Genomic DNA, 17,755 nt, shown 5'->3' with positions numbered 1-17,755 from the left:
ATTTTTGTGCTCACAGGAGCACTTAATCATAGGATGTGTTTGCATGTGCAAGCCCCCTATTTAAAGGGACAGCATAATCAATTAATTAAACTAAATTAAAAACATAAGTACATATGTACATAAAACTGACAAATTCATATATTTAAGTCATCTACATTACAGTGGAGAAACAGAAAACACTTAATAAACATAAATAAAAGAAGATAGATATTAACAATACTGCATTAGCACAATTCACCTCAAATAAATGCAATAAATTTCATCTTCATTCATATGTATGTATAATTATGTTCTTATTCTGTTGGTTTTCATATATCTCATTAATGAACAAAGTAACCTTATGAAATCAATATGATTAGGCTGCATCATCATATGTTATGACCCCATAATAAAAAAAATCCTGAAAACATATACATATATATATATATATATATATATATATATATACACATATATATATATATATGCATACACATTATAAACTCAATTAAGGGGTACTAAATATTAATATTCAACACACTCTATGTTAGCCTCAATCAAATAATTTGTGTGGACACACATATCAAATAGAACAATTCAACATTTAATATTTTAACACTTGATGATGTCTCTATAGAACGATCAATTATTATTCAATAAAATAGTCCAAATCCCATTCACGGTTGAGACCTAAAGGAGATAAGGTTTTTAATTTGTATATCCAATACAATTCTTGCTTCAGCAATAATTTAAGCCTATCTCGCCCTCTTATTGGATGAAAGACTCTGTCGATAACACAAACCTCCGTATTAAACACATTACTCATATGTACAAAATTAAAATGACGTGCTATGGCAGATTCTTTGACATATTCTTTGGTGTCCCTGATATGCTCTCTTATCCTTGTTCTCAATTCCCTAGTAGTCTGACCTGTATATTGTAGGGAACAAAGTTTGCATTCCAGAAGGTAAACCACATAAGTGGTCCGGCAATTAATAAAATAATAAACCAAATTATCAAAAATAAAAAAATTAAACCTAATCCCTATAAAACTAAAAAAGCCCCCTTAAAAAAAACAACCCCTAATCTAATACTAAACTACCAAAAGCCCTTTAAAGGGCCTTTTGTAGGGCATTGCCCTAAGTTAAACAGCTCTTTTACCTTTAAAAATACTCCTTCTAACAGTAAAACTCCCCACCTACCAAACCCCCCCAAAATAAAAAAAAACTAACACTAAACTACCCATTGCCCCTAAAGGGGCATTTGCATGGGCATTGCCCTTAAAAGGGCATTCAGCTCTTTTACTGCCCTTAAAAGGGCATTCTTTTTACACTGCCCAAAATCATTTAAATATGTGGTACCTTGCATTCCTATTGACTGATTTGATTCTTCAAATTCAAATCAAATAGGATGAGAGCTACTGAAATCCTATTGGCTGATTTCAACAGCCAATAGGATTTCAGTAGCTCTCATCCTATTGGCTAATTTGAATAAGAAGAATCAAATCGGCCAATAGGAATGCAAGGGACGCCATTTTTAAACGCGTACCTTGAATTCACAAGTCAGTGTACGGCGGCGATCGTACAAAGTGGATTCTCCACACTCCATGACTCTGCAGTCGCAGGTCCTGCTCCGCGCTCATCTCCGTTCCGCGCCGGCTTGGTCCTGGATTAAGAAGGAAGAGGTCCCCGCTTGGAAGAAGATGTTACTGCCTGGAACAGAACCTTATCTGCCGGACTTCGGGAACGGTGAGTACCTATTTGGGGGTTAGACTTAGACTTTTTTTGGGGGGTTTGTTTTTTTTAGATTAGGGATTTATTGGGAACTCTTAAAAGAGCTGAATGCTCTTTTAAGGGCAGTAAAATAGCAAAATGCACTTTTAATGGCAATGCCCATACAAATGCCCCTTATGGGGCAATGGGTAGTTTAGGTTTTTTAGTGTTAGGTTTTTTATTTTGGGGGTTTGGTGGGTGGGGGGTTTTACTGTTAGAGGCGGGACTTAGTATTTTTTAAGGTAAAAGAGCTGTTTAATTTAGGGCAATGCCCTACACAAGGTCCTTTTAAGGCCCTTTTTTATTTTCATAGGGATTAGGTTTAATTTCTTTTATTTTTGATAATTTGGTTTATTATTTTATGTAATGTTAGACTTTTTTATTTTTTGTAATCTTAGATTATTATTATTTTTTTTTAAGAAATGTTAGCTTTTTATTTTAATTGTAATTTAGTATTTTTTATTTAAAGTAATTGTGTTTAATTTAGAGGGTGTTAGGTTAAGGTGCTTAGTAATTGAATTAGTTATTTGCATTATGGGGGTTAGGAGGATTAGGGGTTAATAGATTTATTAGGATTATTGCATTGTGTGGGTTTGGCGGATTAAGGGTTAATAGTTTTATTAGGTTCATTGCGTTGTGGGGTTTGGGCGGATTAGGAGTTAATAGATTTATTTGTTTTATTGCTATGTGGGTTAATGGCAGATTTGGAGTTAATACATTTATTAGGGTTATTGCGATGTGGGTTAATGGCGGATTAGGGGTTAATACATTTATTAGGTTTAAAAATAGTGGTGCTACACTATTAATCTAATGCGTTAACTCAAAAGTGCCAGCAGTCCATAAAGCGTAATATAAAAATAGTACAAAGAGGAAGATTGAGTATACCATTTAATCAATCAAAGATGGACCAAAGGCTGCACAGTAGTTTCAACGCTTTATTACTTAAATATACACATTGAGCTTGATAGCAATGGGCCGTCTATTCTCCACCCATATTTCAAATAGTCAACACATACACAAATATAAAAAGAATAAGAGGCAAAAAATATATCACACCATAATAAAAATCCTGATACTGCAGTATGCTGTATAATCATGACACTCTTTCTTATGTAATTAAACAACCTCACAGGCTGACATAAAAAAGAGATGAGATAAACTAAATGTGTTAAGTCCTAAGCTTTATGCATAAAGCGATTGAATTAGTAGTGGGGCCCCAGAATATAACAGCGGAAATGTAAATGCTCCAGAAGTCCTGAATTTGCAAACCAGGCACTCAAGTGTTAAAAAACACGCACTGGTATTGATGTAGAGAACTTCTTATTACAATACAGTCAAATCGATGTTAAGTTGACGCTATGCGCTGATGACTGTGTAACTTGTAACTTTATACAATTTTATCTGTAACATTTTCAAGGGTAGTATCCATTTTGTACCAAGTGTGCGATAAAGAAAAGATACAACATGGTGTCGGCAGTCTTTTCAACAGCTTTAACACAGACTTCTCATGGGTAGCAAGACTTTTATGGCCAAACCTCACCTGTAATACACAGACACTTCGTCCACCACTAGACAGGGTTAGAACAACTGTGGTTTCACAGAGTGTATGGTTCTTTTTCGGGTTGGCGTCTTCACTTGCCATTTGTGCTGCAGTGCATCAAAACACCCGTTCGTCTATTCAACGTGAATAGACGAACGGGTGTTTTGATGCACTGCAGCACAAACGGCCAACCCCAAAAAGAACCATACATGCTGTGAAACCGCAGAATCACAGTTGTTTTTTTTTTAATTCACACAGAGAGGTTGAAGACTTTGAGAAATTACATTGATCAGTTGCTGGCTTATTAAAGACATAGAGGCTGAATTATGAAAGGTCTTGGGGACCTGATCCGACAGTGAATGCGGAGAGCAATACACTCTCCGTATTCAGCATTTCACCAATGCTGCCCCCTGCAGACTCGCTGTAAATAGGCCGCCAGCAGGGAGGTGTCAATCAACCCGATTGTTAATTTGAAAATTGTTTAAAATGACATGCCCTATCTGAATAATGAAAGTTTGTTTTGGACTAGACTGTCCCTTTAACCCCAAATCCAGGGCTGTTATGTAATTTTATCAATATTTATTGAGTTTTACAAAAATGGTGAAGAGCTGTTTCAATGTGTTGATAAATTCTGAGGTTTCAAGCAAAAAACAGATTGTCTACTATGTTTGCAGAGGCTTAGATACAAGATAATCACAGAGGTAAAAAGTATATTAATATAACTGTGTTGGTTATGCAAAACTAGGGAATGGGTAATAAAGAGATTATCTATCTTTTAAAACAATAAATATTCTGTTTAAGACTGTCCCTTTAAGTAAGGGCTTATACCTGGGTAATAGTCCAATGGGGGGAGTGAGTATGTTCCCTTATGGTGTGTACTGAATGCAAGTGGAAGGTCAAGGCAATCAAAGGTGCAGTAAAAGTGTTAGCATGAGGTATTGTTTTGGGGCCTTAAATTAATATGGGTATCAAAGTTAACGTATTATGACATTGGAGGAACTGAGTTTGGTATTGTGGTAAGTATTTTAGCTGTGGGGGGTTGTTTCAATGACAGTTTTACACCGTGCAGACACCAAGATGGTTTAGATACTTTAATAGCTTGTGTATGTTACTTACATTGCTAACTCCTTGGTTGCTGGAAAGAGCTGTAATTCATCCCAGCTTTCCATGGCAACTAAACACAAAAATATCAGTTAAAGGGCCACTAAACCCAAAATCTTTCTTTCACGATTCAGATAGAGAATAGAAATTTAAACAACATTACAATTTACTTCCATAATTGATTTTGCTTCATTTTTTAAATATCCTTATTTGAAGAAAAAGCCATGCACATGGTGAGCCAATCACATGATGCTTCTATGTGCAGCAACCATTCAGCAGCTAGTGAGCATATCTAGATATGCTTTTCATCAAAGAATATCAAGAGAATAAAACAAATTAGATAATATAAGTAAATTAGAAAGATGTTTAAAATTGCATTCTCTTTCTAAATCATAAAAGAAAAAATGTGGGTGGCATGTCCCTTTAATAATATATGTCCATGTAATAAACCCAAACAGGGCCATAAAATCCCATTTTCTACTGATCCTACCATACTTACCATGTGCACAGTGCCCCCTCCTCTATTAAATGTTTGTATAATGTGGCACTAAGCAGCGGAAGCTCTCATAGACAATGAGAAAGAACATGCTCAGGGCCAGATTACAAGTGGAGCGCTACAAATTTATTTGATGAAAGCCATATTTGTGCTCCACTGTGTAATACCAGAGCGCTATAATGTGCGCCGGAATTACAAGTTTTCAGCAATGCCAACACATTGAGGCCCTAAGTCTGGAAGATGATGGTGTGTGAGATCATTCAATTTCAGGAAAAAATAGACAACATTTAAGAAATTGATTGAAAAAGGAACTAATACTAACTTTAGTACACATTTAAATGTATGTTTTCTGTTAATAGGACAACTTATTTTGTAATAAATTGTTTTAATTTTTTTTACTTAATAATAGAAATGATGGAAATGTACTTTTTTATTGTGATAACAAAATGTTTATAGAGAGCAACTTAAAGGCTCAACATTATTTGAATAAATAAAAAGTGTGTGTATATGTATATTATTTATTATATCTATATACAGTCACACACACATACATACATATATAAAATATGTCTTGCATATAGATAGTTGAGCCTGGATTATGAATTAAACTTGGCTGCAGGATCAGAAAGGTTTTTCTGTTGCTATTCTCTCTAAGCTGAGATCCGATCTGATGAACATATGGCCTTTTAATAATGCAGTTCTAGATTTTAATGCTATTTTCGTGAAATAAATCCTGCAAAATAATACAAGATACAACTTAATATAAAGAAAAAGAGCCCATGAATAAAAAAAAAACACAAAAAAAACTGTGAGATATCAGGATAATGAGAGAAAAAATATTACAATAGTTTTCATGGTAGAATTGTATTTTTAGGTTAGAACAGGGTATTGTCTTACAGTAAAACACTACTAAATTATAACGAGTCAAAACTATTGTTGATATTTAAATTTCATGTTACCCTTTTATGCTTAAAGGGATATAAAGCCCAACATTTTTCTCATGATTCAGGTAGAACATACAATTTCAAACAACTTTCCAATTTGCCTCTATTATCAATTTCTATTGTTTCTTGTCATCCTTTATTCAAAATCAGGAATATAAGTTCAGTAGTCTGCAAACTCTGCACATGATTGTAGCACTATACATAAATACATTAAAATTAACAGTTACACTCATATACTGTACACTATCTGATACATTATTCATATAAATATTAATTTATTTAAAAAAATGTATAAGGGTTCAAAGGTAAATGGCATATGACAAGGTGTTTGAATGGAAAGGGCTATAATGGATATATATATATATATATATATATATATATATATATATATATACATACATGTCTAAATAGGTGTATGTATGTTTATAGATTGATAGATAACAGCATACTATTGGCTAGATTACGAGTCTTGCGTTAGCCTTAAAAAGCAGCGTTAAGGGGTCCTAATGCTGCTTTTTAACGCCCGATGGTATTACGAGTCAGGCAGGTACAGGTGTTTTTCCGCGATTTTAGCATACTGCAACTCCCCTTACGTCAATTTCGTATCCTATCTTTTTAATGGGATTTTCCTAACGTCGGTATTACGATTGCTGGAAAAAGTGAGCAGTACACCCTCTCCTGTCCAGACTCCTAACGCATTTAAAAGTCAGTAGTTAAGAGTTTTATGGGCTAACGCCGGAACATAAAACTCTTAACTAAAGTGCTACAAAGTACATTAGCACCCATAAACTACCTATTAACCCCTAAACCGAGCCCCCCCCCCCACATCGCAAACACTATTATAAAATTATTTAACCCCTAATCTGCCGACCGGACATCGCCGCCACTTTAATAAATATATTAACTCCTAAACCGCCGCACTCCCGCCTCGCAAACACTAGTTAAATTTTATTAACCCCTAATCTGCCGTCCCTAACATCGCCAACACCTACCTACATTAATTGTAATTAATTGTAGGTAGTTTAGGTAATTAGTTTAATTATAGTGTAGTGTTAGGTGTAATTGTAACTTAGGTTAAGGTTTATTTTACAGGTCCTTTTGTATTTATTTTAGCTAGGTAGTTATTAAATAGTTAATAACTATTTAATAAATATTGTACCTAGTTAAAATAAATACAAAGTTGCCTGTAAAATAAATATAAATCCTAAAATGGCTACAATGTAACTATTAGTTATATTGTAACTAGCTTAGGGTGTATTTTACAGGTAAGTATTTAGTTTTAAATAGGAATAATTTAGTTAATTATAGTAAATTTATTTAGATTTATTTAAATTATATTTAAGTTAGGGGGGGTTAGGGTTAGACTTAGGTTTAGGGGTTAATAAATTTATTATAGTGGCCGCGACGTTGGCGGCGGTAGATTATGGGTTAATAAATAAAATGTAGGGTTCAGCGATGTTGGGGGCAGCAGATTAGGGGTTCATAGGAATAATGTAGGTGGCGGCGGTGTCCGGAGCGGCAGATTAGGGGTTAATAAATATAATGTAGGTGTCAGCGATGTCGGGGTCGGCAGATTAGGGGTTAATAAGTGTAAGATTAGGGGTGTTTAGATTCGGGGTTCATGTTAGGGTGCAGACATAAAAAGTATTTCCCCATAGGAAACAATGGGGCTGCGTTAGGAGCTGAACGCTGCTTTTTTACAGGTGTTAGGGTTTTTTTTCAGCCAGCTCAGCCCCATTGTTTCTTATGGGGAAATCGTGCACTAGCACGTTTAGCCAGCTTACCGCTACCGTAAGCAACGCTGGTATTGAGGTGAGATGTGGAGCTAAATTCTGCTCTACGCGCTCACCTTTTTGCGGCTAACGCCAGGTTTAAAAAAAACTGTAATACCAGCGTTACTTTAGGTGAGCGGTGAGCTGAAACTAAGCGTTAGCAACGCACCCCTGTTACCGCAAAACTCGTAATCTCGCCGTATGTGTCCTGTTACTTTTCTCCTGCTGGAGGTGTAGCTGCAAAGTTTGTATATCTCTTCTGTTCATCATGGATCGTGCAAAGCGTTCTTCCGTTTCTCCAAGGCGAGTCATGGATGTCTGTGCTTCTGGATCAGGAGATAAATAATCTGGAACAAGTAGAGGAAGTCCCCCCCCTTCTCAGGAGCCCAGGCATGAGTCTCTTTTCTAGGTGTGGCATCTCCCAAAACTGTGGCCATTGCTGAAGTTCATTAGCCTCCTATAGAGTGAATTCTTACCCCGGATGCACAATGCCTGTGTCTAAACACTGCTAAGAGGGGTGGAGTTAGCTGCTCCAGGCAGCTTAGTTATGTAATTAATTTTGCTTATTTTTGAAAATTATTTTAAAATACTCGCCAGCAATTTTTAAACAATTTTTTTTATTTAAAACAAGCTTTACAAGATGAAGTATACAATAAAATCACATTATTCATCTCTTTGCTCCGTTTGCATACGGCCCATTGAAAGCAAAAGGATAGAAAACATAAACATAAAGAAATCGTTATACAACTAAGGAAGTGTGACAGCTGATGATATCGAAGCCAAGAGGAAAATAGAGTACCATATTGTCTTGACATATCTGTGTGCGGAGTTTGCCCTTATGCATTGCGAAATACAGAATGCCCTCACGGAGGCTATAGTGTGTACTCATATGAGTCCCCAAAACATGATACGGGATGTCGGGATTCTCTATTATCGGAATCATAGGGGAGTATGTTGAGGAGATGTGAGTTGAGGTAGCTAACAGTCTGTCCCATTCTTGCAATGTAGCTAGGGTCAAGTGATATCTCTGTATCAGGATGGGGCATCTAGGTGAGGGAATCCATGCCAGGGTACCAACATTATGTAATTTAAAAATATGTCCGTCAAGTCTGACCCATTGTTTTTGTGTAGTGTTACATGACCACTCAACTAGCCTCTGCAGAAGTATTGCACTCCTGTACGTTGCCAGATCTGGAAACCCCAGCCCGCCTCTCTCCCGAGGGAGTTATAACATTTTTCTAGGTACTCTTGGCTTCACTCCCGCCCAAATAGACTGTTCCATGGAGCGCTGGAGCTGGGGTAGGAAGTCTTTGGGTAAAGCTATTGGGACAGTTTGCGATATATACAGAATGCGGGGCAGAATATTCATTTTAATTAGGCCTATTTTACCAAGCCATGACAACATTTTGTTTTTCCAAGAGGACAAGTCATTTGTAATTTCCTTACGCAAACTTAAATAGTTATGTTTGAAAAGGTCCGAGGGGTTTGCGGACAGATATATACCTAGGTATTTTAATTTAGAGGTGGCTATAGATATTCAATATTTTTGGGCCAAGTTTTGGATGTGTTCCGGGGGAGCGTTAATGTTCAGTAATTCCGATTTGGCTAAATTTAGGTGAAAATTGGACAGCTCTCCATATTGTGATAATTCAGACAACAATTCTGGGACTGTGGTTTCTATGTTAGTGAAGTGAGAGTATAGAGAATATAGTCCATATAGAGTGCCTGTTTGAATTTGGTGTCACCCACCCGTATCCCACTAATCTTTGGGTTATCCCTAATTTTTTTGTGCCAGCGCTTCAATAGAGAGGGCAAAAAGAAGCAGAGACAGGGGAAAGCCCTGTCTGGTGCACTTCGTGATAAAAAAGGTGTCAGATAATGTATTGTTTACACGAACCCTGGCATTTGGTGTTGAGTATAATGCAAATGCCATATTTATAAAGGGATCTCCGAAGTTCATAGCCTTTAAGACCCGGCGAAGAAAAAGCCAATCCACCCGGTCAAAGGCTTTTTCCGCATCAGTCGAGAAAAGAACCAACGGCCTTACCTCGACCTGGGCGTGGGAAATCAACTGAATTATCTTGCTGGTATTGTCCCGTGCCTCCCTCCCGGGGACAAAACCTACCTGATCTGTTGAGATTAAAGAGGGGAGGAATATGTTAAGCCTTTTTGCCAGGACCTTAGCAAAGACCTTTATATCCGAGTTTAACAAGGAGATTGGGCAGAAGTTAGCTGGGGAGGTAGGGGGCTTACCCTGTTTAGGAATGACAGTGATATGTGCCTCGAGAGACGAGCTAGCAAGTGTTGGATTAGTTATTAAACTATTAAATAATTGAAGCATTGGGGGACCCAGTGTTTTAAGGAAGACCCGATAATACTTTGGTGTAAACCCATCAGGGCCAGGGCACTTACCACCTGGGAGATCAACTAAAGCTTGAGACAGTTCTTCTAGGGTAATGGGGGCATCAAGAGAGTCTCTGCTGGCAGAGTCAAGTTGCGGAACATCTAAAGTGGATAGGTAACTATCTATCGTCTTAAGCCTTTCTAGTTCAGAAGTGAGAAAGGTGAGGAGAGGAGGGAGGGAAGGGAGAGGTAAGGAAAGATAGGAGGGGGGGAAGGGGAGCATAAGGGGAGAAGATGTTTGCGCACTATGGCGCTAGAGAGACTGCCAGAATTGACATTATTGCAAAAGACATTGTGGTGTCTAAATAAACACATAAGAGCAAAAAAGAAAGTGCAAAACACAGTATAGTGGAATAAACTTCAACTGTAACAACAACAATCCAACAAATAACATTGCAGGTACAAGGATTACAAAGGTGCAGACTATATGTTTTAACAAATTTTATCTAAAATGAGGAATTTGGATGACCTCTGTGGTTATCAGCCAGGTATGAAAATTATAACATTGCAAAAAGGCTATGGGGATGTTTGAAGTGTCCGTAATAAGTATACGGTGAGCCCGTGCATAGGTCCGCCGAGAATGGCATATCTCTGCGGCCTACAGACAAACCAATAGCTGCCCTAAGTAACCCAAACTGTTCAAAAGGATACAAAGTTCTGCAGGTTCAGGTGTCAGTTCTGATTACTGCAGTTGAAGGGCAGGTATAAGGAGAGCAAAGCCCCCTCAGGTAGTTGAAGGTGTGGCTCCGTTGTGTAGCATCTTCTTCAATGGAGAGGTTTGCAAAGAAACGTTGGGGATCCGATCCCGGACGGAAAGTTACCGTCTTGTTATGCCAGGTAACTATCAGAGATACAGGGAAGCCCCATCGGTAAGGAACACTATGTGCTCTCAGCTTCTCCGTGATGTGAGTCAGTTCCCTCCTCTTTAATAAGGTGGTCGGTGACAAGTCTGAGAATACCTGCAGTGTCTCCCCCGCGTGCTGCACTGGTTGTTTAATACGTGCATATTTTAAGATATCCTTTTTGTCCTTGAAATTTAAAAAGTGGACAATAATGTCTCTGGGAGGTGCTTTAGGACGCGGTTTAGCCCTGAGTGCTCTATGCGCTTGTTCCAGTGGAATTTCAGTAGAGGATGGAGTGTCCTTTAGAGTGCGAAATAAGCTCTGCAAGTAACCCTCAATCGCTGGAGGGTGGATGGTTTCAGAAACCCCTCTAATTCTCAGGTTGTTACGGCGACCTCTATTGTTGAGGTCCTCTATTTTGTCAGACATGGTCTGAATAGTATCTGACTGCCCCTCAAGTTCTGACTGCATTTGTAGAATTGAGGTGGAAGTTTCAGCGTGTTTCGCCTCTCAATGTGTTACTCTGGAATCTTTCTTCAATTCATTAAAAAGACTTCTCATCTCTTTAACTGAGTTTTTAATGTCCTCTTTAGATGAGAGGTGCTGCAAGTCTTCCTTAGTGATGGGCTGCAGGGCTAGTGGGTCAGTGACCTGCAGGGTGGGTGTTGAAGCATTTTGGCTGTTTTCCATACTGCTAGATGAGTCTAAACTGTGGTGCTCTACTTGCTATAAATAGCCACTGAGTGTGCGTACAGGGGTAGCTTTATCCGGTTTAGCTTGTCTTTTGCACGGCATAACTACCCAGCCAATGTATTGTTAAGAAAAGATGGGGTCATGCAGGTTTGCTACTACGTGGTGATGTGTCCCACGTGGGGATTAGTCTTCTTATCAAGCACAAGATATATCTGAACGTCAGACTTCAAATTGTGCTAATAAGTAACCAGGGGGACAGCTGCTGTATAGTATTTAAGTGCACCCCAAATAGTGTGTATAATAAAGGACAGTATAAGCAATGTACATAAGAGGCTCACAACAGGGGCCCTTTAGGCTTGTGGTGCGTTATATTAATGTGGCGCAGTCCAAAAAAGTGTTTATCACTGTCAGATTGAAGTGTAAGCAGACACCGGGAGCCCAACTATCTCACTGAGGGTCTTTATAAGAGATCTAATGGCTTAAGGAGCCCTCCGGTCAGAGCCGTTGCTTAAAGAACCTGATTGAGGCTGCCCGCAGTGACCGGAAGGGTATAAGTCTGAAGACGCCACTCACCAGGGCCGGCAAGGGAACTGGACTTGCTTGTGGCCAGCCGTGTCAGTAGATGCAGGTCGCAAGTGTCTTCAGTCTCCTCTGGTAAGGCAAACGAAGCGACGCTGTAAGGTGCAACACTCAGGCGGGCTCTCTCAACACAACAGGTTTCAGGCCTCTCCCGAGGTGACGGTCGCACACGCTTCCTCTTTGTTTATGGCACAGAACGGCTTTACCTGTTCTTCTTACCGCACCATTAACTGGTATAGTGTTAGATGAAGTGCTCCCATAAAAGTGAGGGAAATTTGGGGAGGGAAATGCCAACAATATAATGCATACTTTTTAGGGATTTAGGAGCTATCTCAAAACTCAGCCATCCGCCTGCGTGGCTAAGCTCCGCCCCTTTAAACATTTTTTTTTTAAATTTTAAATTAATTAGCCCTTTTAGGATATGCACAGATCCCAACCTGTTTTATGGCACTTTAATTAATTAGTCCGGTTCAATATTATCCTTATTTCAATTATTACCCCCAGTTGCTGCTGATGCAGTTGCTTCTTTGTTAACTACTATAGCTGCTGCAGTGTCAAATAAAACTCCTGGCCCTTAAGGTGTTCAATCTTCCCTGGAGCCTATCTCTGCTCCACCAGTTTATCCACAATCTGATGCAGTGTTAGGGCCCCTCCATGAGGCAGCTTCTATAAATGTGGCAGCTCCTAACAAAGTTTTAGTTGCCCCTTCTAATGTTACCCCATCTGATTTGGTGTCCCCCTCTATTGTTACCCCACCTGATTTGGTGTAACCCTCTAGAGTTCCCCTTTCTGATTTGGTGTCCCACTCTAATGTTCCCACTTCTGATTTGGTGTCCCACTCTAATGTTCCCACTTCTGATTTGGTGTCCCACTCTAATGTTCCCACTTCTGATTTGGTGGCCTCCCCATGTCTCCTGTGCACTATGCTTCCACTACTCTCAGAAACTGAACTTACTGTTCATCGGGTGCCATCTTTGCAGCATATGGTTTTTTTGGCACCTCCTGTGCCTCACCCAGTCACGTGGTTGGCCTCTTCTGATAACGTCAGAGGCAGTGGCCATATTGGATGGCTTTCAGTTGCAGGTAAGCTTGAAAGCACTCAGATGCTACAGAGGGTCTGATGGGAGGGGGTCCCAGGTACCTTAAAAGAATGATGGGGTCCGGTATGAGGAATGAAACAGCGACTGGGAGGTTTGTTTTGGACAGTGTGCCTAGAAGTGAGCCTGGTCATGCTAAGTCCAATACAGTTTTCTATTCAGAGGGATTGTGCTGCACAAATATTTTGGCCTAGATTAAGTGGAGTAGTAATTATTGCTCATGCTCGCATGCTAACTGAGCTAGCAGAAAGTTATTTTTGCTCTACAGACACCGCTCATATTACAAGTTGAAAGTAAAAAAATTTCGATCACGCGCTAACCCAATGCATGTAAAAAGCCGAACTTTGAATATCTCAATCGCATTAACGCATTCTCCCGCAGACTTCAATGGAGTGTGAAAAATGGAAAAAACCTAACACCCTACTCGTATGTAAATACGATCGATTTTTTTTCTCAAGTGCTGTAACCCAACATGAAAATATTAATATTTTGCATTCCAATGTTCTTCACATAGCAGAATATGTTCTATTTATTCATAAACAGATATTTTATATATATATATCAGATGGATTTTTGGTAAAATATATATCTCTACCTATATAAATATAGATATATAGATAGATAGATAGATATATATATATATATATATATATATATATATATATATATATATATATGCTTATATTCTATTATAAATACATAGAACATATTCTGCTATGTGAAGAACATTGGAATGTAAAATATTTACAGTACATACATAGTTAAACACTTTATTAAATATGAATAGTGCATAAATATGACTTTACATATTTTCAGCTACTTAACTGCAAAGGGCTTCAGTGCACTTACATATAGGTCTAGATATGTATACATATGTATTTATGTATTTATCTATCAGATATATATATATATATATAAATATATATTTAATAATAAAAAGTATTATTTTCTACGTGAAGACCATAGGAATGGAAAATATACTTTCTGCGCATCTCGTTTCTCAATTTAGATATTATTGCGGTTGGGTTAGTGCACATGAGAAATTAGGATTCCTAAGGCGCATAACTTCAATATTACATATAAAATATTAATAAAAATTAATATAAATTATTCAAAATTATTAAACATACTGTAAAATATATAGATATAGTCCATGGATTATTTCGAATATTTTACAGTTTGTTTATTAATTTTTAATAATTTATATGTATTTGTATTCATATTTTATGTGTAATATTTCAATAATGTGCCTTAAGAATCCTAATTTCTCATGTGCGCTAACCCGACCTCGTTTAGATCTCAATTGAGAATAATGTACTATTTATAAATATACTAGTCCTAAAGCCCGTTTACACTGGCCATTTTTTGAAGTACAGCGGTCCCACCCCTTGCTCTCTCTCTCTCCCCCTCTCTTTTGTGCTCTCTCCCCCTATCTTTTGCGTGCTCTCTTGCTCCACCTCTCTTTTGCTCTCTCCCCCCTCTCTTTTGCTTTCTCTCCTCATCTCTTTTGCGCTCTCTCTCGCTCCACCTCTCTCTCTCCCCCCTCGATTTTTGCTCTTTCTCTCCCCCCTCTCTTTTGCTCCCTCTCTCCCCCTCTCTTTTGCTTTCTCTCCCCCCTCTTTTTTGCTTTCTCTCCCCCCTATCTTTTGTGCTCTCTCTCCCCCTCTCTTTTACGCTCTCTCTCACCCCCTCTCTTTTGCATTCTCTCTCTCTTTTGCGCTCTCTCTCTCCCTCTCTGTTGCATGCTCTTTCCCCCTCTCTTTTGTGCTCTCTCTCTCTCCACCTCTCTTTTGCGCTATCTCTCTTCCCCCTCTCTTTTGCTCTGTCTCTCTCCCCTTCCTTTGCTCTCTCTCTCCATCCCTCTCTTTTGCTCTTTCTCTCCATCCCTCTCTTTTGCTCTCTCTCTCCCCCTCTCTTTTGCTTTTTCTCTCCCCCTCTCTATTGCTCTCTCCCCCCCCTCTCTTTTGCTCTCTCTCCCTCTCTCATTTTCTCTCTCTCCCCCTCTCTATTGCTCTCTCTCTCTATTGCTCTCTCTCCCCCTCTCTTTTGCTCTCTTTTCCCCCTCTTGTTTTCTCTCTCTTCCCTCTATTTTGCTCTTTCCCCTCTCTTTTGCTCTCCCCCCTCTCTTTTGCTCTTTCCCCTCTCTTTTGCTCTCTGTCCATCCCTCTCTTTTGCTCTCTCTCTCTTCCCCTCTCTATTGCTCTTTCTCACCCCTCTCTATTGCTCTCTCTCCCCCCTCTCTTTTGCTCTCTCTCCCCCTCTCTCCCCCTCTCTCTCCCCCCTCTCTTCTTTTGCTCTCTCTCCCCCCTCTCTATTGCTCTCTCTCTTTTGCTCTCTCTCTTTCCCACTCTTATTTTTTCTCTCCCCCTTTCTTTTGCTCTCTCTCACCCCCCCCCCCCCCCCATTTTGCTCTTTCCCCTCTCTTTTGCTCTTTCCCCTCTATTTTGCTCTCTCTTCCCCCTCTCTTCTGCTCTTTCCCCTCTCTTCTGCTCTTCCCCCTCTCTTTAGCTCTTTCCTATCTATTTTTGTCTCCCCCCCTCTCTTTCTATTTCTCTCCCCTTACTCTTGCACCGACCACGCCCGACCACTCCCCCGTCACGCCTGACCATGCTCCCGACCATGCTTGTCCATGCCCCTGCCTGGCTACGCCCATGCTCTCGCCCTGTCATGCCCACTTGCGCCCCACCGCCGCAAACAGAAACAGCATGTCAGGTAAGGCCAGGTGTATTTGTCCTTGTGCTGTCTCTACTGCGCATATCAGCTTCAGACAAACACACTTGGCCTTTTATAGTATAGGATATTTCTACATATATATGACAAATACAAACATAAATACATATATGTTCACATATATATATATATATATATATATATATATATATATATATATATATATATATACACATTTAGACATGTGTATGCATGTATTTCTATGTTAAAGCCCTTTGCTTAATCGAGCCTAGCAGTTAACCACAATAACCCGATGCATGTTATAGTCAGTTACGCTCAAGTGAACAAGTTTACTTTCAACTTGTAAAACACCCGCGATAAACCTCTTTTGCTCTGCGCAACAGTTAATGCCCTTTTATAATCTGACACTTTCTAAGGAGGTTATTCAAGGTGATGTGATTCATCCATTGCAAAATATTATTGAAGTACATACAATTCAAAATGATCTATGTGGTCAGCATGGAAACGCAGAGAATGTTTCTGAAAATGTACAACATGTAATATTGCATGCTAGTGATACTGTCCGACAACATGGAAGCTCTGATATTGTGTCTGCTCAGTTGCGTGGGGCTGCTAGGCCTGCATTGAGTGGGTGAGTAAATGATATTAGTAGTAACAATATCTCAGCTGCAAGAGCAGTACATTGTGTATGTGATCCCTTTGAATATGTGTCACAGACCTCTGCTAGACCTGTAGGTAATTATCTAGTAAGAAAGATTTTGAGTCAGGTAAGTTCCACTCCTATTAGGGTGTGGGCTCAGGTCACCCCAGGGCACCCACTTTCATCTGGACAATGTGTTTGCAATATATTATATCTTTTGCAGGAGGCATTTTCATCATGTGATCAAGTCTATACTATGTGTAGAAAGCTCATCCTACTCCAGCCGTGGTGGCACGAGAAAATGTGGGAACTTCATCTCTTCCAGCACCAGCAGGAGTCTGTCTTTTCTGTTCAAGTTCCCCAAGAGCAGGAGACTATGGGGCCTATTTAACAAATGTCTGTCGGACAGACATCACTGAATGCGGAGAGCAATACGCTCTCCATATTCAGCATTGCACCAGCAGCTCACAAGAGCTGCTGGTGCAACGCCACCCCCTGAAGACTCGCGGCCAATCAGCCGCCAGCAGGGGGGTGTCAATCAACCCGATCGTACTCGATCGTGTTGAATTGTGGCAATTCCTGTCCTCCTCATCAGAGCAGGCAGACAGGGTTATGGAGCAGCGGTCTTTAGACGGAGCTTGATAAATGGGCCCCTATATCTTCTACCTCAGCGGCTGCTGTAAATTCATGTGATGTGGCTTCTGGATCTGGTGAGAGTATTCATTTTGTTCATGAACATTCTTTACTGTCTGACTCCTCCACTACTTAGTCTGACCTTAACAGCGACTCCTCTTTTTTTGGGGGGGTTTAGTGAGTAAAGGACAAAAGAGGATGTTTTGTATGATGATAAGATGGAAGATGTTCAGGGAGTTTAGAATCTGTCAGGGTGCCAGGAATCAGACTGAGACGAGAAGTGCAAAAATAATCACACCTTTATTAATAGCAAAAAATAATAAAAAGTCCACAAGTCAAATAACAAGCCAGGAATCAAAACCAGAGCTGGTAGTCAGACGAGCCGAGTCAGGAGCCAAAGCGAATAGTCAGATGAGCCGGAATCAGGAACAAGGAAAACAGCAGAGTCAGGAACAAGCCAGGGATCAGGAATGAGGGAGGACGTCAGGCAGCCAGGTAATACACAGGAACTCTCATAAACAGGTCTGAGACAACGCAAAGGCAAAGCATACTGAAAAGAGGACCTTTAAATAA

The sequence above is a fragment of the Bombina bombina genome, chromosome 3 (assembly GCF_027579735.1).
Source record: "Bombina bombina isolate aBomBom1 chromosome 3, aBomBom1.pri, whole genome shotgun sequence".
NCBI lineage: Eukaryota > Metazoa > Chordata > Amphibia > Anura > Bombinatoridae > Bombina > Bombina bombina.
This window is presented reverse-complemented; position numbering follows the sequence as displayed.